The sequence below is a fragment of the Bufo bufo genome, chromosome 8 (assembly GCF_905171765.1).
Source record: "Bufo bufo chromosome 8, aBufBuf1.1, whole genome shotgun sequence".
NCBI lineage: Eukaryota > Metazoa > Chordata > Amphibia > Anura > Bufonidae > Bufo > Bufo bufo.
In genome coordinates this window covers 63,641,080-63,663,255 of record NC_053396.1, presented here as the reverse complement: position 1 = coordinate 63,663,255, position 22,176 = coordinate 63,641,080, and positions in this window count along the sequence as shown.

Below are 22,176 nucleotides of genomic sequence, written 5' to 3'. Positions count from 1 at the left end.
ACGTTGCGGTGACGATAAGTAATTAAAACGTAAGCCGGACCTGATGGGATTGAATGATTGGATTGGCTAGAAGGTGGCCTAAAGAACATAACTGCCAACAGGCGTTGGAAATATAGACATTAGAAATCCGAAGCACGTGCATACATAACACTAACCACCGTGAACTATAAAACGTACACATGAAATTGAAACAGAGATGGGAGAAAAACAAGAGCCTGAGGCATTGCAAGTTCGCTAAGAGAAGTCTCTTATCGTGACAAACAAATTAACAGCTTGTGAAAACATAGCAGGAAACTTACTCCTATTGGCCCACTGACCTCCGCTGAGGAGTTGGTTGGTGAACTGGGGCAGGAGGCCAATCTGAGTGAATACGAACCAGAAGTAAAAGGAGACCAGTCTGAGTGAATATGAACCAGGATTAAAGAAGACCCCAAAAAATAAATAAATAAATAAAATAAAATTCTCCCTGAGGTGAACAGAAAAGTAGGCCTATGGAATGTTACAGACCACCGAGGAAAGGAACGCAGTTATGTTTGTCGGGAGAGAGGTACCAGAGCGGTAGGTGCAGACTGCCCCGGTGAGATTATTGAGTAAAACCATGACGTAGCAATGAACAGGAGAATGCAGCTTTGAGTGGAAGCAGAGTACAACACATGATGTAACAACAAATGGGTGAATGGAACTTTGGATGTGAGTAGTACCTAAAAAACATGGTCTGGGCGCAGCTCTGAGTATGGGTAGCGCATGAAAAGCATGGTATAAAGCAGACGTATAAATGCAATCTGAAAGTGAGCAGAGTATTGACGTGATGCGAAAGCCGACACGTGAACGCAGCTCTAGTAGTGAATGGAGTATAGGACAAGATGTAAAAGCATACATGCGGACGCAGCTTTGGATGTGAACAGAATATTAACTTGATGTGACAGCAGACATGGAAAGCGGCTTTGGTGAGTGGGGTATACGACCTGGTGTAGCAGTAGAAGTGTGAACACAACTCTGGGTATAAGCAGAGCATGAAATTTGGTATAACAGCAGCTCTGGTTGTGAACGGAGCATATCATAGATGTAACAGCGACATGAATGCAGTTCTTGAAATAGGCCTGGAAAGAACCTGTAGTAGCATGGGACGTGTGAACGCAGCTCTGGGTGCGAGTAGAGTAAACCTGATATACCGATAGACGGATGAATGCAACTCTGGTCGAGGGTGGAGTGCAAAAAATTATTTGACAGCATAGTGTGAATGGACCTCTGGGTGTGGCCGAGAATGAAATTGGTAGAACAGAAGCTCAAAATGTGAGTGGAGCATAAACATGATGGAACAGTGAAAGTGAATGCAGCTCTGAAACAAGCCTAGTATGAACATGTTGTGACAGCGGACATGTAAACACAGCTCTCACAGTGAGCAGAGCAAACATGGTATACCAGTCGACGCATGAACGCAGCTCTGGTTATGAGTGGAGCAAGGTGTGAACACCAGGGTGATGCGTCCTGAGAAAAAATGGAGTAACAGTAGCAGCTGTAAGCCAAGTACACAACATGTAATAACAGGCGTGTAATATGGATCTGGCTGTCAGCTGGGTACGGAATGAGATGTAACAGCCAACAGGGGACCGCAGCTTGAATGTGGGACCAATCTGAGTGAATATGAATCAAGAGTAGGAAAGTGCTGGACAGTAAAGACATGCGGATGCAGCATAAGGCTACATTCACACGTCCGTGGTTTGTTGCGGACCCGCAAATTGCGGGTCCGCAACACACCAGCCCGTCACCCCCATAGAAATGCCTATTCTTGTCGGCAAGCTGCGGACAAGAATAGGACATGCTCTATCTTTTTGCGGAGCTGCGGCACCAAAATCGGGGCCACGCTCCGCAATTGCGGCTGCAGACAGCACACTGTGTGCTGTCCGCATCCATTCCGTCCCCATAGAGAATGAATGGGTCCGCACCCTTTCCGCAAAATTGCGGAAAGGATGCGGACCCATTTTGCGGACGTGTGAATGGAGCCTAAGACATGAAATAAAAGCAGAAGGTGTAACTGCCGCTCAGGATAACAGCAGAGCATAAAAGTGCGGCAGGGTTTTTAAGTACATGGAGCAGTGAAATACGTGAAGTCTAAAGATGGTGGTAGCGGGGGGAGGGGGGAGACACGTGGCAAGGAACAGCTACAGCAAGAGGCCTAAACAATAAACGCTGCGTCCGATCTCCAAACATGACGTCACGTGTAGCCCGGGTAACTCTTCCTTTACAGCAAACCGGCTGAAGTAACTTTTCATACGAGATGAACAAGGCAAAGTGAAACTTGTAAGATTTATAGGAACTAACTCCTATTACCAACAAACAAAGTTGAAAAGAAATAGAAGTATTTAGCCCCAACGAGCAAACCTGAGGTAGCAGATTCTGAGGCGAAGCCTCCCGTTCGCTAGCAAAGTTGGTTACGACCGGTCAGGAGAGACGGCCCCGGCCCAACTTACTTACGTAGTATGGCGCGTGCATGCTACGGTAGCAGAGAGCAAAATAACAAGCTCCATGCTGCAAAGAAAGACTCCTACCACCAGAGAAGCTAGTTTGCTAATGACATCCAGCGGCAGCTGTGCACCTGAGAACCCACGCCTGTGAGTGAGGCTGTGGCTCGTATATGAAGAGCCTCCGCCCCTCCCACAAATGCAGGCTGACTAATCAGCCTTACCAACATATATATATATATATATATATATATATACACACTACTCACCGAAAGTTAGGGATATTTGGCTTGTGGGTGAAATTTCAGAATGAACCTAAAATGCACTCTATCATTTACAGGAACTTAATGGGACCTTCTATAAACTTTTGAATGCACATGTCCAGCTGTTCAATGTTTCAGCACTTTTTGTGCAACTTTCTGTTCTCTAACAAGGAGTTTAACAGCAAAATACAGGTGTTTGATCCATGAATCGCCCAATACATTTTCTGGTTCAAATAGAATTGGTATTTAAACAGTCCTCCTCATCACGCTGTTACCATTTTGACATCATGAGACCAAGACGGCACCTAACAATTGATCAACAGTATCTCACCATTGTGAAGCTTCAAGCAGGATGTTCTCAGACGTAAGTGGCCATTGAGCTTAGAGTGTCAGAGAGTGTCATCAGCAGGTTGCAGTGATGAGACTGTAAGGCCTCTTTCAGACGGGCGTTGCGGGAAAATGTGCGGGTGCGTTGCAGGAACACGCACGATTTGTAATGCGTTTTGCACTCGCATGAGAAAAATCGCGCATGTTTGGTACCCAAACTCAAAATTCTTCACAGAAGTTCGGGCTTGGGATCGGTGTTCTGTAGATTGTATTCTCCTCCACAGAGCAAAGAAAGAAGTCAGAAGAGATGCCGGCTGCGCGATCAAGTGGATTAAGGTGAGTTAAATTATTTTATTTATTTTTTTAACCCCTCCAGCGCTATTTTACTTTGCATGCTGTATTCAGAATGCTATTATTTTCCCTTATAACCATGTTATAAGGGAAAATAATAATGATCGGGTCTCCATCCCGATGTCTCCTCGCAACCGTGCGTGAAAATCGCACAGCATCCGCACTTGCTTGCGGATGCTTGCGATTTTCACACAACCCCATTCACTTCTATGGGGCCTGCGTTGCGTGAAAAACGCAGAATATAGAGCATGCTGCGATTTTCACGCAACGCACAAGTGATGTGTGAAACTCACCGCTCATGTGAACAGCCCCATAGAAATGAATAGGTCGGTATTCAGTGCAGGTGCAATGCGTTCAACTCACGCATCGCATCCGCGCCGAATACTCGCCCGTGTGAAAGGGGCCTAAGAGTCATAGAAAGGCATAGAAGTGGACGTACTTTGGCCACATCCCACACTGATGACTGCTTTACTGTGAACAATGCCCTGAGGAACCGAATGATGAATTCCACACAACTCCATTCAAAACTGTTAACATCAGCATGCTCTGAGTGCTAGATGACCTGCAAGGGTACCTGACCACACCACAAGGTGCAGGCATCATCGTCTTGCATGGCCCAGGGAGCCCATAGATAAGGGATCAGTGTGCCTCATCATTGTTGACTGATTAAAGTTGACTCACACTGGGCAGAAATGATGGCCACCAATGATGTTGGAGACATCAAGGAGAGCACTATGCATCAGCTGCTGTTGTCACCAGACGAGCCTTTGGTGGAGCCTGGAACGTCTCGCAAACAGGGCACAGGCAGATTACAGACCAGGAAACCTACACATGTAATAAACTAACATTACAGCAACACAGGAACAGCAGGCAAGGGTAATAGTGGTAGCACTACCATTAAACCAAGCGCGCCGGCAAGGCAGGAGGCCAAGCCCAGAGGGCAGAGAGCCCGTTCTTCACAGAGCCCCTGTTGGTGATAAACATGGTCGTGGGTTCACTGGTCGTGCCTCCAGGATGGTCACACTACACTTAGCCGGTACCTGCAAAGAACCCCGCTGGTGCAAGCACCATTGGACCAGACAACAACAGAAGGACTGGAACCCAAACAAGCTCAGGTAATGGATCAGACAAGACAAACAGGAACCAGCACACAAGCAGATGCCTGGACCCCATGTGGAACGGAAGCATGGCGGTCACAGGCAGAGCTGCACACAGACTCTATGTCCTCCCTTCGAGGAACCCAGGAGCCCTCTCACGAAGGCAAGACATGTAACAAACTGGTTTAGAAGCAGTAAGCAGTGCCAGGCTACACATGGATCAGACTGGATCAGAAACAGTAGAGCACTTCCAGGCTTTACATGAAACAGACAGGATCAGACGCAGTGGAGCACTGCCAGGCTATACATGGAACAGACAGGATCAAGACACAGAACAGGTACAGAAGATCAGGCAAGGCATGGGCAAGGATACAAGAACACTTTACCAGGCGACACCATACAGAAAGGCAGATGGCAAAAACAACTGGGTCAGCAGGCACAAGACAGAACTGACCCCAAGCCCCACAGCTTACAAGTAGAAATAGCTGCATAACAGGAGAAGAATCACAAGTGTCAGTTCACACCAGTCACAGAATGCTGCAGCATGCCCCAAATAACCAGCATGCACAAGAAACTGTAGCCAGTAAGAGGTACAGGCAGCTAGCCTACACAACAAGGAGTGACAGAACCACACACTGCATCCATACTCAGCCAGCACGCATCACAGAACCAGCATAACATGGGAATGCCCACAGCCAGTACACAAAGCACGGCCTGCACGGCACCAGTGACAGTAACTAATAAGATATGCAAGAGGGGAGACAAAAACACAGGCAACAGTTCACACACCGAACACCGCAGCTAGCACACAGCCCCAAGCAACCAGCATACACAGGAATCAGCCTGCACGCAGCCAGTACGCGAGAGAGCATGCACCCAGCCTGCACGGCCACAACTGTGCACCACACTCTGACAGTGTATTGTGTGGGCAGGTGTGTCTAGTCAATACAGAACTGCCCTACACTTTGTGAATGGTACAGTGACAAGCCCATACTACTTGAATAGCATAATTAATCCAGTCATTGTGCCTGTGCATGAACATCATAGGCCTAATTTCTTCTTCATGAACGACAATGCTCCAGCTCATCAAGGTTGCATCATTAGGGAATGGCTGCTGGAGACCGGGGTACCTCAAATGGAGTGGCCTGCATTTTCACCAGACCTGAATCCCATTGTAGAGGCTCTGAACTCTGTACCACACAACCTCAATGACCTGAGGGCTGCCCTTCAAGAACAGTGGGAACAGCAGGAGACATCGTTGTCAAGCTGTAATTGATGCTCAAGGCCACATGACAAGTTATTGAGACATTGACATTTTCCTGGGGGTATACCCCCCACTGTTTTTGGCTTTTGTTTCAATAGTTTGAGATGAAGAAATCAGCATTAAAGGGGTATTCCCATCTTCCACCTTCATCACTAACTACCATAACTGCTTCACTTTTAGCGCCACTACTGTACTTGCTTTGTGGGCAGGGCCATGCTAATGAGTCATATGATGGTCATGAATATTGGCCTGGCTGTGTGCGCACTCTCAATGCTTTCATATAGTAATGTATGCAGCATTTGGAGTTTTCAGACACAGTGATGACAGGCACATTCACTTAGTATGTACAGTCGTGGCCAAAAGTTTTGAGAATTACATAAATATTGGAAATTGGAAAAGTTGCTGCTTAAGTTTTTATTATAGCAATTTGCATATACTCCAGAATGTTATGAAGAGTGATCAGATGAATTGCATAGTCCTTCTTTGCCAAGAAAATTAACTTAATCCCAAAAAAAACTTTCCACTGCATTTCATTGCTGTCATTAAAGGGCCTGCTGAGATCATTTCAGTAATCATCTTGTTAACTCAGGTGAGAATGTTGACGAGCACAAGGCTGGAGATCATTATGTCAGGCTGATTGGGTTAAAATGGCAGACTTGACATGTTAAAAGGAGGGTGATGCTTGAAATCATTGTTCTTCCATCGTTAACCATGGTGACCTGCAAAGAAACGCGTGCAGCCATCATTGCGTTGCATAAAAATGGCTTCACAGGCAAGGATATTATGGCTACTAAGATTGCACCTCAATCAACAATTTATAGGATCATCAAGAATTCAAGGAAAGAGGTTCAATTCTTGTTAAGAAGGCTTAAGGGCGTCCAAGAAAGTCCAGCAAGCGCCAGGATCGTCTCCTAAAGAGGATTCAGCTGCGGGATCGGAGTGCCACCAGTGCAGGGCTTGCTCAGGAATGGTAGCAGGCAGATGTAAGCACATCTGCATGCACAGTGAGGCGAAGACTTTTGGAAGATGGCCTGGTGTCAAGAAGGCCAGCAAAGAAGCCATTTCTCTCCAAAAAAAACATCAGGGACAGATTGATCTTCTGCAGAAAGTATGGTAAATGGACTGCTGAGGACTGGGGCAAAGTCATATTCTCAGATGAAGCCTCTTTCCGATTGTTTGGGGCATCTGGAAAAAGGCTTGTCCGGAGAAGAAAAGGTGAGCGCTACCATCAGTCCTGTGTCATGCCAACAGTAAAGCATCCTGAGACCATTCATGTGTGGGGTTTGTTGTGTATTTTCATACGTATACAATATTATCTAATGACATTATAATCAAAATGAATGCTCATCTCATTGCCTTTAAGAATAAGATCAGCCTGAACCAAAGTTATGTTATATGGCTGAGGAAGCCAAGATGAGTTCATGGCAAGTTCAGTTTATATAAAAAAAAAAAAATTGTGAACATAAACGGACATTGTATTGAAAAGTTAGTGCTAAAGACATGAGACCATCTGTAAGGAGTATGCCAACTCCCTAAAACATGTCTGTCTGGAGGGAACAAGGTTACTTGATAAGGGTTCATGTCCTTGAGGCACACCTGCTGTATGAGGTTCAATTTATATATTCATAATTATATTATATATATATATATCTCTGCATGGTATATTTAGTTTACAACATATGTTAATCAATAATTCATATAATGTGTTATCTATGTGTAACAATGTATCGATTTATATATATGTCATACCATGTATTTACCATTTAGAAGGTATTGTAGAAGGTATAGAAACAGATTTTTTTGACTGGGTGAATAAAATAATAGACGGTGGAGGTGCAGTAGACATCGCATATCTAGATTTTAGTAAGGCTTTTGACACTGTCCCACATAGAAGACTTATCAATAAACTGCAATCATTGAGCATGGACTCCCATATTGTTGAGTGGATTAGGCAGTGGCTGAGTGACAGACAACAGAGGGTTGTAGTCAATGGAGAACATTCAAAACAAGGTCATGTTACCAGTGGGGTTCCACAGGGATCTGTACTGGGACCGATTTTGTTTAATATCTTCATAAGTGATATTGCAAAAGGCCTCGCTGGTAAGGTTTGTCTTTTTGCTGATGACACAAAGATATGTAACAGGGTTGATGTTCCTGGAGGGAAACGCCAAATGGAAAAGGATTTAGGAAAACTAGAAGAATGGTCAGAACTCTGGAAACTGAAATTTAATGTGGATAAGTGCAAGATAATGCACCTGGGGCGTAAAAACCCAAGGGCAGAATATAGAATATTTGACACAGTCCTGACCTCAGTATCTGAGGAAAGGGATTTAGGAGTAATTATTTCAGAAGACTTAAAGGTGGGAAGACAATGTAATAGAGCAGCACGAAATGCCAGCAGAATGCTTGGATGTATAGGGAGAGGTATAAGCAGTAGAAAGAGTGAAGTGCTTATGCCGCTGTACAGAACACTGGTGAGACCTCACTTGGAGTATTGTGCGCAGTACTGGAGGCCATATCTCCAGAAGGATATAGATACTCTAGAGAGAGTTCAGAGAAGAGCTACTAAACTAGTACATGGATTGCAGGATAAAACTTACCAGGAAAGGTTAAAGGACCTTAATATGTATAGCTTGGAAGAAAGAAGAGACAGAGGGGATATGATAGAAACTTTTAAATACATAAAGGGAATCAACTCGGTAAAGGAGGAGAGCATATTTAAAAGAAGAAAAACTACCACAAGAGGACACAGTTTTAAATTAGAGGGGCAAAGGTTTAAAAGTAATATAAGGAAGTATTACTTTACTGAGAGAGTAGTGGATGCATGGAATAGCCTTCCTGCAGAAGTGGTAGCTGCAAATACAGTGAAGGGGTTTAAGCATGCATGGGATATGCATAAGGCCATCCTTCATATAAGATAGGGCCGGGGGCTATCCATAGTATTCAGTATATTGGGCAGACTAGATGGGCCAAATGGTTCTTATCTGCCGACACATTCTATGTTTCTATGTTTCTATGTTTAAACAAGTAAGTTTATGTTAATTGGGTTTCTGGGAAAAGTAAATGCCATTTCAAAAATAATAGTTATTCATGGACGTAGATAAGTGAAATGTACAAGTTCCGATGCCAAGCATCAAAGCCGCTATATAAAATTTTCATTAAGTCAACCTATATTTCAAAAAGATAGGAGAAGACAGTCAACTCCAACAAGTCCAGGATATAGGTAATTAAAAGTGTCAGGAAAAGACCTTCCTCAATGATTTATAGTAAGAAAGGTCAACAAGTTCATGTGAACATATTATTAGATATTTAATTTTAATGCTTAAAAGTTGGGATGTTCATCTACAGTACCGCAGTGTCATCTGGAGGCAGATGGACAACATTATATTATTTCATTATTTGTTCTATACCATATTAGGAGTTGAGATAACGTCATGATGTTATTAGCATGCGAATACACCCACCCTACCTGATTGTGAATCCCTAATCTAAAGGGGATGATTCTTAGATAAGGGGGGGAATAATTACTCGTGGGCGGAGTAGCATAAGAGGAGCTAGCAAGAGAAAAAAAAAAGCGAGAGCAGGAGAAGGAGGGAGGAAAAAGAGAGAAGTGGAGCTCTCTAGAGGGGTCTATCGAGATGAAAGCCATAATGAGATGCGCTATGATGGACCACCCAGCTTTCCTAGGAGCAGAAGTGAGATTCCTAGGAGCAGAAGTGAGGAGCAGAAAATGATATTTCATTTTATTAAGACTAATTTGATAGTGTGGGTGAAATTATACCATCTAGATTGGCGAATAAATAAATGATTAAATAAATTGATCATCTCCATATTGAGATGTAGTCTTAGGATATTGTGAGGCTTCATTCTACCTGCAGAAGAATCTAGACTCATAATCTAGCAAAGCATTAAATGATTGCTTTTATATATATATATATATATATATATATATATATTGATAGAACATTCTTCGCCAAGCTAAGTGATGGATTCCCACAGGAAAGACTTGTTTCAAATCCTTTCCATTTAAGATCCTAGATCCCTGTTATTTGTCTTAATAGTCTTACCAAAGTTATATGTGTGAAAATAGTCCAGGATGGGGCGGAAGGATACAGTTATCTCTTCTAAGTTATATCCTTGGATGGATTTGCCCATCTTGAAGTCATGTGATGTGTAGTTGGTTAGGGGGGGCAGAATGTATTTAGCATTCTATAATGATGTCTAGGATTAGACATGCCCATCCTGATATCATGAGGTTTTCTCTGAACAGAAGTGATGTATATAACTTATGTTCATATTTTGATATCCTAACCTTAAAATAGCTTGGTTATAATGTGACAAGTTATTTCCACTCACATGTATTGTTAAGCTTGTAATGCTTTATGTTAACGCTATATATATTCATTTGCATGTATCATTGTGTTTATTTACTTATATATGTTTATAACCTTGTAACCAATAAATTGCATATTTTTATAATACCTGTGTATTATTGTATAATGCAGAACTACATTTTATCATTAACGTCATCTCACGTCAAAAAGAACTTATTTATCTGAGGAAATAGTCGGACTCAGATGTGAATTGTATCAATTAGGTTGTCTACAATTCACCAGGTCATGATTTTAAGAATTTATGACAAATTTGATAAATTTTATTTTTTTATGGTTAATTATTTTTATGTCCATAATTAATAATTCTTAATTGAATTATTACCCCCCGACATAAATGGAGGTCCCACCGAGATGTGATTGATGAGATGACATATTAATGATAAATTGTCATGTATATTGTGGCTGGCATTAGAATGCTACAGCCAGATCACGTTTACAACCCTTAGAAGGGTGTGGTATATACATAGTCAAAATTAATGTCCTGGTACTGAAGGGGTTAAGCCCATACCAGAACCGCAGATGAGTTGTTGCAGTAAAGTGTTATTACACGAATGCAACCAGTGCATGACATGTAAATCAACTCAGGAGTTTTTTGTCTATGCTAAACACAATTGATATTTTTGTATCGCCAGAAATTAATAGTAAATTGTCCCAAGATAGGGAACAGATGTAGGTCTCATTAGCCTAGGCGGTACAGGGTCCGGTTCTAGTCCTTTGTTTGACTCAGGAACATTCCTATTAATTCCTGGCCAGTTAACTCCCATAGTTGGAGATTTACCCCCATATACAGGGAGGTTGAGTTTAGTAGCTCAGGGCGTTACAGGATAATAGAGGAACTTTATACATAAAGTCTGACCCAATGTTATTGATAAATAGAATCTATAAGAGAACAGTTTTAAACAGGTTAATTCCTATGTATGCTAATATAACCATGCTTTTTATTGAATTCTAATGTACAATTTGCAATTGCCGCAGATATGATAATCCCCTAAGTGGGGAATTGTTTTTTTATCTCACTCTGATTAATCTTTTCAGATTTTTTTAGTTTTATTTGTTTGTGAATTATAATTTTTAAGCAGAGTACCTAGAACCTGCTAATTTGTTTTGCAGTGAAAAGCGCAAAACTGTATTTAAATAGCTCTGTTAACTAACCCTAATTGCCTTAAAAAGTCTCCTAAGGGAGGGGTGAGGAGTAGTTTGCGATAACAGCAGACTACAGTATACTCCCAGGGGTCACAGAGCTGGGTCATGTATACAATCAGTTTTCCTGCAGATGCTGTATGTCCCAACATTTTGCCCACCATCTTAAAGATGGGAGGGGGAAATGAGCACATTCCTAAGTTTAGACAGATGTCAGTGAAGAGGTCAGAGGTCGCAGAGCTGCAATGTGAGCTGATTTCTTAAGTCAGCCTAATGGAAAGGAAGAGTAAGATTCTCCCAACTTCATTAAATGTAAATTCTTTATCTCAGGAAGTGAATAAAGAGTAAAAGAAAAGTTATTTAATACTTCGCTGAGATAGAAATGTCCAGTAAACAAAACAAATGCTTCGATAAATTAATAATTATAGCAAGTCAATAAATGATTAATGATATTGACTACTAATCAATTTTTTCCACAGGATCATTAACATACTGTTTGTGTAGAGTTTTATTTCAGTGCTAAAAACGCCAAGAGCTGAACTAAGATTGAAAAATCAAAAATTTGAAGATGGAGACACATCCTAAATTTCATATGATTGGTGGTGGTATTGTATGACTGAAAAGATACTGAACAGTTATACTAACCATATTGTTTGTCTATCAATTGTGACTAACTTGTCGTCACTGTATTCCATGCAGATATATGGACACTGTGGGGATCCGCTCTGGTAGGCAGTGGTAGCGAGTGCAGTATAGAGGCAACACAGACCGGTCTTGGTGTAAAACACGATGCTTTATTTATTTACACGGTGCATATTTGTGAAAGACGGTGCAGTTCATAGGGAGGGTGGTCACACACAGCAAAATAATAGTTCAAACACAGCAAGTCCCTGCTGCAGGCTGCTTGAGGCCTGTTTCAGTCACATAAAGCAAAGTCTATTTAAAGCCAGGAGTAATGTCACCTTTTCTCCTTGGGGAAGTAAGTCCATGGGTCCGGCTCCTAGCCACAGGACATGGATCCCTCCTGGATTCAGCTGCGGGTCCCTGCACACTCCTTTACAGGCCTCAGCACGCAGCCCAGCTCACCTCCACTTCTTACTCTCACAGCCAGAGAACACAGAAGCTCCACACTGCGCACCACACCCTTGTTGCTGGTCAGGTTTTAACCCTTCCCTGCAAAACCTGGCCTGGACCGTGGGGAGACAGGCACCCGCCCGCATATCTGCCTGCTCCCAATAAGAGCCAGCCCGGATCCGTTGTTAACAGCGTAACCGCTGCAAAATGCCCTTTTCCGGCTCTTACTCCAGCGGGGCCAGGACCCCCGCTGGCACGTACCTCCCGTTTACCACCACCCCAGGTACTCTCCTACATATCCCCCCCCTTTGTTCAATCCTGAAGGGTTGCACACCCTGTTCAATCCTGAGCGGTTGGACACACGTACAACAGTGTACCCGGGACAGGGCATCGGCATTCCCCTGTAAGCGGCCTGCCCTGTGTTCGACACTGAACTTAAAATTCTGGAGGGATAAGAACCACCTGGTGACCCGGGCACTCCCCTCCTTGGCCCGGCTCATCCACTGAAGAGGGGAATGGTCTGTCACCAGACGGAACCTTCTCCCTAACAGATAGTACCTAAGGGACTCGAGGGCCCACTTAATGGCCAGGCATTCTCTCTCTATCACGCTGTACCTGGTTTCCGCTGGGGTGAGTTTGCGACTCAGGAAGACAACAGGGTGTTCCTCCCCACTGATTTCCTGAGAGAGTACTGCCCCTAGGCCCACTCCAGAGGCGTCCGTCTGAACGACAAATTCCCGTGTGAAGTCTGGTGTCACCAAAACCGGGGACCCACACAGAGCCGACTTCAAACGGGAGAACGCCTCTTCCGCCTGCTCATCCCAGCGGACCATCACAGTCTTCCTCCCCTTTAAAAGTCTTGTCAATGGGGCCGCTACTGTGGCAAAGTTGGGGATAAAGCGCCTGTAATATCCTATCATCCCTAGGAACGAACGTACTTGCTTGGTGGTAAGAGGTCTGGGCCAGCTCTTGATCGCCTCAACCTTGTCTACCTGGGGTTCGACAACTCCCCGCCCAATCACGTATCCCAGGTACCGGACCTCCTCGAACCCGATCGAACATTTTTTTGGGTTGGCCGTCAGTCCGGCTTTTCTAAGTGAATCGACTACGGCCTGTACCTTGGGCAGGTGACTCTCCCAGTCCTGGCTAAACACGATGATGTCATCCAGATATGCCGAAGCATATGGACGATGGGGCCGTAGTATGACGTCCATCAATCGCTGGAAGGTGGCTGGAGCGCCATGCAGGCCAAAGGGCAAAACTTGGTACTGAAATAACCCCTCGGGGGTGACAAAGGCAGTCTTCTCCTTTGCCGCCTCCGTGAGAGGCACCTGCCAATATCCTTTTGTGAGGTCGAGGACCGAGAAATAGCGAGCTTTCCCTAGCCGTTCTATGAGCTCGTCTACCCGGGGCATGGGGTAGGCATCGAATTTCGACACTTTGTTGAGCTTTCTAAAGTCATTGCAGAAGCGCAGAGTACCGTCAGGTTTTGGGATGAGGACTATGGGGCTGGCCCACTCGCTCCTTGACTCCTCAATCACCCCTAACCTCAACATCGACCTTACTTCTTCTGAAATGGCCTGTCGCCGGGCCTCCGGTACACGATACGGCTTTAACCGTACCCTGACGTGGGGCTCGGTGACGATGTCATGTCGGACTACCGAAGTTCGACCAGGAAGCTCAGAGAACACGTCCCTATTTCGACTCACCAACTCTTTGGCTTCCTGAGCTTGTTTGGTCGACAGACCACCCGCTATCTTTACCGTGGAGGTGCCCTCCGGGACCTCGGGTGGAGCTGGGATCTTCCCCGCAGACAAGACAGTGCTTGGGCCGTCCCCAATGAGACACTCCCTATCTCTCCACGATTTCAGTAAATTTACATGATATACCTGTTCTGGCTTCCGCCGGCCTGGCTGGGATATCTTGTAATTCACTGGCCCTACCTTCTCTTTCACCTCGTAGGGACCTTGCCACCGTGTCAAAAACTTACTGTCAATGGTGGGGACTAGCACCAGTACCCGGTCACCCGGGTTAAATGTCCGGACCTGGGCACTCCGGTTGTATACCCGGCTCTGGGCCAGTTGGGCGGCCTCCATGTGTTCCCGGACGATTGGTAGGACTCTCGATACGGTCCTGCATCTTTTCTATATGCTCTATAATACTCTTGTGTGGGGTGGGCTGTTGCTCCCACGCATCTTTAGCGATGTCCAGCAACCCTCTTGGCCGTCGACCGTACAATAGCTCGAAGGGCGAGAATCCCGTAGAGGCCTGGGGCACTTCTCGCACTGCGAACAATACGTACGGCAGCAACAAGTCCCAATCCTTTCCGTCTTTGGCTACGGTTCTTTTAAGCATAGTTTTTAGGGTTTTGTTAAAGCGCTCCACTAGTCCGTCGGTTTGAGGATGGTATACGGACGTGTGTAACCGTTTAACCCCTAAAAGCTTGCAGAGCTCCCTCGTCACCTTAGACATGAAGGGTGTCCCCTGGTCGGTCAGGATCTCTTTTGGAATCCCCACTCTTGCGAACATGCCCATGAGTTCTTTAGCTATGAGCTTAGCTGAAGTATGACGTAGTGGGATCGCTTCAGGATATCTGGTGGCATAGTCTAAGACCACCAAGATATGCTGGTGCCCTCTGGCCGACTTGTTTATGGGGCCTACCAGATCCATCCCTATTCTTTCGAAGGGGACCTCAATGATGGGCATGGGTACTAGGGGACTGCGATAGTGGGGTTGGGGGCTCGTCATCTGACACACTGGACAGGATTGGCAAAACCTTTTGACCTCCTCATAAACCCCGGGCCAATAGAACCTTTGCAGAATCCGCTCTTGGGTTTTTTTTACGCCCAAGTGTCCTCCCAGCACGTGGGAGTGGGCCAAGTCCAGTACCACACGGCGGTATGGCTGGGGTACCACCAGCTGCTCCACTACCTCGTGCTGCACTTTGTCCACCCTATACAGCAGGTCCTGGTTAAAAGCTAAATGGGGAAACACCGAGTCGGCCCCTGGGTGCTGAGCCACCCCATTTACCACTGTCACCCCTTCCCTCGCCCGCAATAATGTCGGATCCTGGAGCTGGGCGGTCCCGAACGTGTCACGGGATACCTCCAGGTCCGGGATGGACGGGGTTTCCACGGATTCGCCTGCCAACACCTCTAGGGGAAACCTATCGGGATGACACTCTACAGGTGATGTGGTGACCCCTACGGCTGGTATCCCCGCATCGGGATCCTCGGGCACTGGGCCAGATTGTCGTCTGTCCCTAAGGGAAGGCATATCGCTCTTCCATAGAGTCCAGAATAAAGGAAAATCCCTTCCCAGTATGGCGGCATAAGGGATTTGGCGTCCCACTCCGACGACATGCTGCACCTCTTTGCCCAACACGGACATGGTAACCCTGGCAGTGGGGTACTCCCGGCGATCCCCATGGATACAGACAATGGACAGGGTTTGCTTCTCTGGGAGTGTCTCAGACACTAAGGACTCATGCACTAGGGTTACCAGGCTCCCAGAGTCCAGCAAAGCATTAATCGGATGCCCATCGATCAAGACTTGGCACAGAGGTGGCATATCGGCGTCCGGCCAGGCATCTGCGGTACATACAGGCCGGGCAAAGAAAGAGGACCGGCGAGCGAACCCGCAGTCCATGGGTTCAGTTGTTTGAGGACAGTTCGCTGCCCTATGTCCCAGGCCGTGGCAGTGCCAACATTGAATCCCCGTGGTCCCTCCCCGGTCTCTCTTCCCTGGAGTAGGACTAGCCTCCCCCCCCCTTTGTGGTTGGGTCCCTTTTTCCGGATCCCTAGCCTGAGAGGGAGCCTGACGGGATTCCCGTACCTGCGTTGAGTCCCGCACCAAGTCCTGGGTCGCCACATACCTCTCGACTAGGCTTACTAACTGATCCAGGTTGCCGGGGTCTCCCTGACCAACCCAGCGCTGTATGGCCCTTGGCAGGGTCCGCACCAAACGATCGACCACCACCCGTTCCACCATCTGCGAGGGGCTCAATGTCTCAGGCTGCAGCCATTTTTTTACTAGGTGTAACAGGTCATAGGCCTGGGACCGAGCAGGCCGGGACTCAGAGAAGGCCCACTGGTAGACTCGATGTGCACGCACATAGGTATTAACCCCAAGACGAGCCAACACCTCCCCCTTCAGCCTCTTATAGCTCTTGGCTTCCTCCTGACTGAGGTCGAAGTAGGCCTTTTGTGCGTCTCCCACTAAAAATGGTGCTACTACTTCGGCCCACTGTTCTGCAGGTAACCTTTCCTGTTCCGCAGTGCGTTCGAAGACCATCAGGAACGCCTCGATATCATCCTCGGGGCCCATCTTTCTTAACGCTGAGCGCACCTTATCCCGGGCAGCAGGTAGGACTGCGGTTCCCCCTGGGACGGCTTGTTGTTGTAACACACGCATGGACTCCTGCATAGTCGCCAGTTGCTGGGCCAGTAGACTATTTAACTGCCGCTGGTCTCTCAGGGCTTCCTCATGTCTCCGAGTAGCCTCCTTATTACTTCGCACCAAGTGTCTAATGGCTTCCTCCATCTTATCTGGAGCCACAAAACTTGCCGGCTTAATATATGACGTACAGTTCAAACAACACAATTTTTCGGCCTCACTGCTGTTTTCCCGCTGAAGCCACCAATTGTGGGGATCCGCTCTGGTAGGCAGTGGTAGCGAGTGCAGTATAGAGGCAACACAGACCGGTCTTGGTGTAAAACACGATGCTTTGTTTATTCACACGGTGCATATTTGTGAAAGACGGTGCAGTTCATAGGGAGGGTGGTCACACACAGCAAAATAATAGTTCAAACACAGCAAGTCCCTGCTGCAGGCTGCTTGAGGCCTGTTTCAGTCACATAAAGCAAAGTCTATTTAAAGCCAGGAGTAATGTCACCTTTTCTCCTTGGGGAAGTAAGTCCATGGGTCCGGCTCCTAGCCACAGGACATGGATCCCTCCTGGATTCAGCTGCGGGTCCCTGCACACTCCTTTACAGGCCTCAGCACGCAGCCCAGCTCACCTCCACTTCTTACTCTCACAGCCAGAGAACACAGAAGCTCCACACTGCGCACCACACCCTTGTTGCTGGTCAGGTTTTAACCCTTCCCTGCAAAACCTGGCCTGGACCGTGGGGAGACAGGCACCCGCCCGCATATCTGCCTGCTCCCAATAAGAGCCGGCCCGGATCCGTTGTTAACAGCGTAACCGCTGCAAAATGCACTTTTCCGGCTCTTACTCCAGCGGGGCCAGGACCCCCGCTGGCACGTACCTCCCGTTTACCACCACCCCAGGTACTCTCCTACAACACATATATATTACTCTGTTTCAAGGTAGTCTCAAAGTATTGATTGGGTTATTATCCTAAATAGGCACAACACCTAAGGCTGTATTAGCCTAGCAGAGGAAGAATAGTTATATCTATTCATGGTACCCTGTAGTTTGTTTTTCTTTAAAAAAAAAAAAAAAAAAAAGTCCTCAACTTGCTGCTGGCTAAAGTATGGCATAAGTCAAAGGCCTAAAATAGGCAGGTATATGTTTGATAAAGTTTTTGTTGCATTGTTTCTCATACTGTCTGTTGTTTTCTTAAGCTTAGATGATGGCCCAAGATGGGATCACGTGTTGATGGAAGGACAGATGGCGGAATCCTAAAAGTCTTTGTATCCGGAACCAAGAGAACCTGAGGTCAAGGCTATCCGTGACGCAAGAGACGTCCAGTCGGAGCCAACCCAGATGTATCCAAGATGTATCCAGGAGGGACAAGTGGGCAGAGCCCCAGGAGATTCGACAGCCGCTGCAAAAGTACATCACACCAGTGCAACATGACAAAGTATTCGAGATCGCAGATATGAAGATATGATGCCAAGCACCGCTCACTAAATCGAGTTGCCAAGTTGTTGACAAGCCAGGAAGCTATTACTTCGAGGACCAAAGAAAGATCTTAACTAGAGACACGTTTCCAGAAAGTCCAGAAAATGACCGAAACGTCTTTCTCTCTACAGTGGTCATAAAAGAAAAGAACTAATCAATTGTATAATATGCGTTCTATGAACCAACGCGTTTATCACTAATACAACGTAAAATAGCTTGGTTATAATGTGACAAGTTATTTCCACTCACATGTATTGTTAAGCTTGTAATGCTTTATATTAACGCTATATATATTCATTAGCATCTATCATTGTGTTTATTTACTTATATATGTTTATAACCTTGTAACCAATAAATCTGCATATTTTTATAATACCTGTGTATTATTGTATAATGCAGAACTACATTTTATCATTAACGTCATCTCACGTCAAAAAGAACTTATTTATCTGAGGAAATAGTCGGACTAATTTTTATGACCATAATTAATAATTCTTAATTGAATTATTACCCCCCGACAGGTTGCTTCTCATTCAAGGGAGTGGGCTCACTCACAATTTTGCCCAAAAACACAGCCATGAATAAAGAATGGTACCAAAACACCCTCCAACAGCAACTTCTTCCAACAATCCAACAACAGTTTGGTGAAGAACAACGCATTTTCCAGCACGATGGAGCACCGTGCCATAAGGCAAAAGTGATAACTAAGTGGCTCGGGGACCAAAACGTTGACATTTTGGGACCATGGCCTGGAAACTCCCCAGATCTTAATCCCAATGAGAACTTGTGGTCAATCCTCAAGAGGCGGGTGGACAAACAAAAACCCACTGTCACGGCTGTTTGTGAGCAACAAGAGCATACACAGTAAATAGAGCTACTGACCGGACCCAAACTAGGGAGGATAAAGGGTGACCCCTGTCAGACCCTCAAAGCTCTCCCTATGCTGCTAAAGCACATGCCCAGATCCAAATGGTGGAACGAGGCATGCCCGCGTACCTAAGACTGATGACCACTGTAACCCCTACAATAGTGGAAGGGGCACGGCCACCGGTGCCCTGCTCAGTATATGGAGGGAACCGTGGTCGCCTCAGATCCAGTCAGAAAATAAACAGATAAACTACAATGTCTGCACACTTAGCTGAAGGAGAAGCAGAGAAGACGGATCCAAAGACAGCAGGCAATATCCGGAGTACTTGCTGCAGCAGAACACAGGTCCAGTGAAATGATAGCTTACAAGTGAAGATACTCAAGCAAGAGCTACAACTCAAATGAGAAATATAATCCACACCCTACAAAAGGAGGAGGGGTGATTTAAAGGCAGGGAAATCAAACGCAGGAGGAACAGCTGGGAGGAAGGAAACAGAAAGTAAAAACCACATCACAGGGGCGGAGAAACAGAGCAGTGAGAACTCCTCCAAGCTCTAGTAGTGACATCATCACAGGGGTGGAGAAACAGAGCTGTGAGAACGTCTCAAAGCTCTGGTAGTGACAGTACCCCCCCTCTACGGGTGGACTCCGGACACCCATGACCCACCTTCTCAGGATGAGCCCTATGAAATGCTCTGATGAGGCGAGTGGCTTTAATGTTCGACACCGGAACCCACATCCTCTCCTCAGGACCATAACCCTTCCAATGAACGAGGTACTGAAGAGAACCGCGGACAATGCGAGAGTCCACAATTCTGGAAACCTCAAACTCCAGATTGCCATCAACCAAAATCGGAAGAGGAGGCAAAGAGGAGGGTACCGTGGGCTGGACATATGGTTTTAAGAGAGATCTGTGAAATACATTATGTATCTTCCAAACCCGTGGAAGATCAAGACGGAAGGCAACAGGATTGATGACTGACAAGATTTTATAAGGCCCAATAAACTTAGGACCCAATTTCCAGGAGGGAACCTTCAGTTTAATATTTCTTGTAGACAACCACACCAGATCACCCACATTCAGGTCCGGACCAGGCACACGTCTCTTATCAGCCACACGCTTATACTTCTCACTCATCTTTCTAAGATTACTCTGAATCTTTTGCCAAATGGTAGACAAAGACGAGGAAAATCTCTCCATCTCAGGTAAACCAGAAAGAGCCCCTCCCGAGAATGTCCCAAACTGCGGATGGAACCCATATGCACCAAAGAATGGTGACTTATCAGAAGATTCCTGACGACGGTTGTTCAGAGCAAACTCAGCAAGAGGGAGAAATGAACACCAATCCTCCTGGTTCTCTGCCACAAAACAGCGCAAATATGTCTCCAGATTCTGATTGAGGCGCTCAGTCTGACCATTCGACTGCGGGTGAAAAGCAGAAGAGAAGGACAGCCGAACCCCCAGGCGGGAACAGAAAGCCTTCCAGAACCTGGACACAAACTGCGGGCCTCTATCGGAAACAATATCAGAGGGAATGCCATGCAATTTAACAATATGGTCGACAAAAGCTTGCGCCAACGTTTTAGCATTGGGTAAACCAGGGAAAGGTACGAAATGAGCCATCTTGCTAAAACGGTCCACCACCACCAGGATCACCAACTTCCCTGAGGAACGAGGAAGATCCGTGATAAAGTCCATGGACAGGTGTGTCCAAGGACGGGAAGGTATGGGTAACGGGAGAAGGGAACCTGAAGGCCGTTAACAAGGGACCTTAGCGCGAGCGCACGTCTCACAAGCAGCCACAAAACCCTCCACCGACTTACGAAGAGCCGGCCACCAAAATCTCCGAGCAATGAGATCTACCGTGGCTCTACTCCCGGGGTGACCAGCAAGAACAGTATCATGATGCTCCTTGAAGAGTTTGTGACGTAGCTCAGGAGGCACAAACAACTTCCCAGAAGGACAACGGGCAGGTGCCTCAGTCTGGGCAGCCTGGACCTCGGCCTCCAAATCAGAATATAGAGCAGAAACAACTACCCCCTCCGCCAAAATGGGACCCGGGTCCTCGGAGTTTCCTCCTCCCGGAAAACAGCGAGAGAGAGCATCAGCCTTCACATTTTTGATCCCAGGTCGGAATGTAACAACAAAATTGAATCTGGAGAAGAACAGAGACCATCTGGCCTGTCTCGGATTCATACGCCTGGCCGACTCCAAGTATGCCAGATTCTTATGGTCGGTAAAAACGGTGATAGGGTGCCTGGCCCCCTTCAACCAATGGCGCCATTCCTCGAAAGCCAACTTGATGGCCAACAACTCCCTATCTCCCACATCATAGTTTTTCTCTGCCGGGGAGAGTTTTTTAGAGAAAAAGGCACAGGGTCGCCATTTGGCAGGAGAAGGGCCCTGGGACAAAACCGCACCCGCACCCACCTCGGAAGCATCCACCTCAACAATAAAAGGTAAGGAAACATCGATGTGCACCAAGACGGGAGCAGACGCAAAACTCTCTTTAATCTTAGAAAAAGCTGCAAGCGCCTCCTCCGACCAAGAGGAAAAATCCGCCCCCTTTTTTGTCATGTCAATGAGGGGTTTGACAACAGAGGAATAATTCAAAATGAACTTTCTGTAATAGTTCGCAAAACCCAGAAAGCGCATCAATGCCTTCTGATTCTCAGGAAGCTCCCACTCAAGTACAGCACGGACCTTCTCCGGATCCATGCGAAAACCAGAAGCAGAGAGGAGAAAACCCAGAAATTGAATCTCCGATACCATAAAAAGACATTTCTCCAGCTTGGCGTACAATTTATTTTCCTGCAGAATCTGCAGAACCTGAAAAAGATGATCCTGATGGGTCTGAACATCAGGGGAAAAAATCAAAATATCATCAAGATACACCAATACAAATTTCCCCATTAAATGGTAGAAAATACTATTAACAAAATGCTGAAAGACGGCCGGAGCATTCATCAGGCCGAAAGGCATAACGAGATTCTCGAAATGCCCGTTAGGGGTATTAAAGGCCGTTTTCCATTCATCCCCCTCTCTGACCCTGACCAGGTTGTACGCGCCT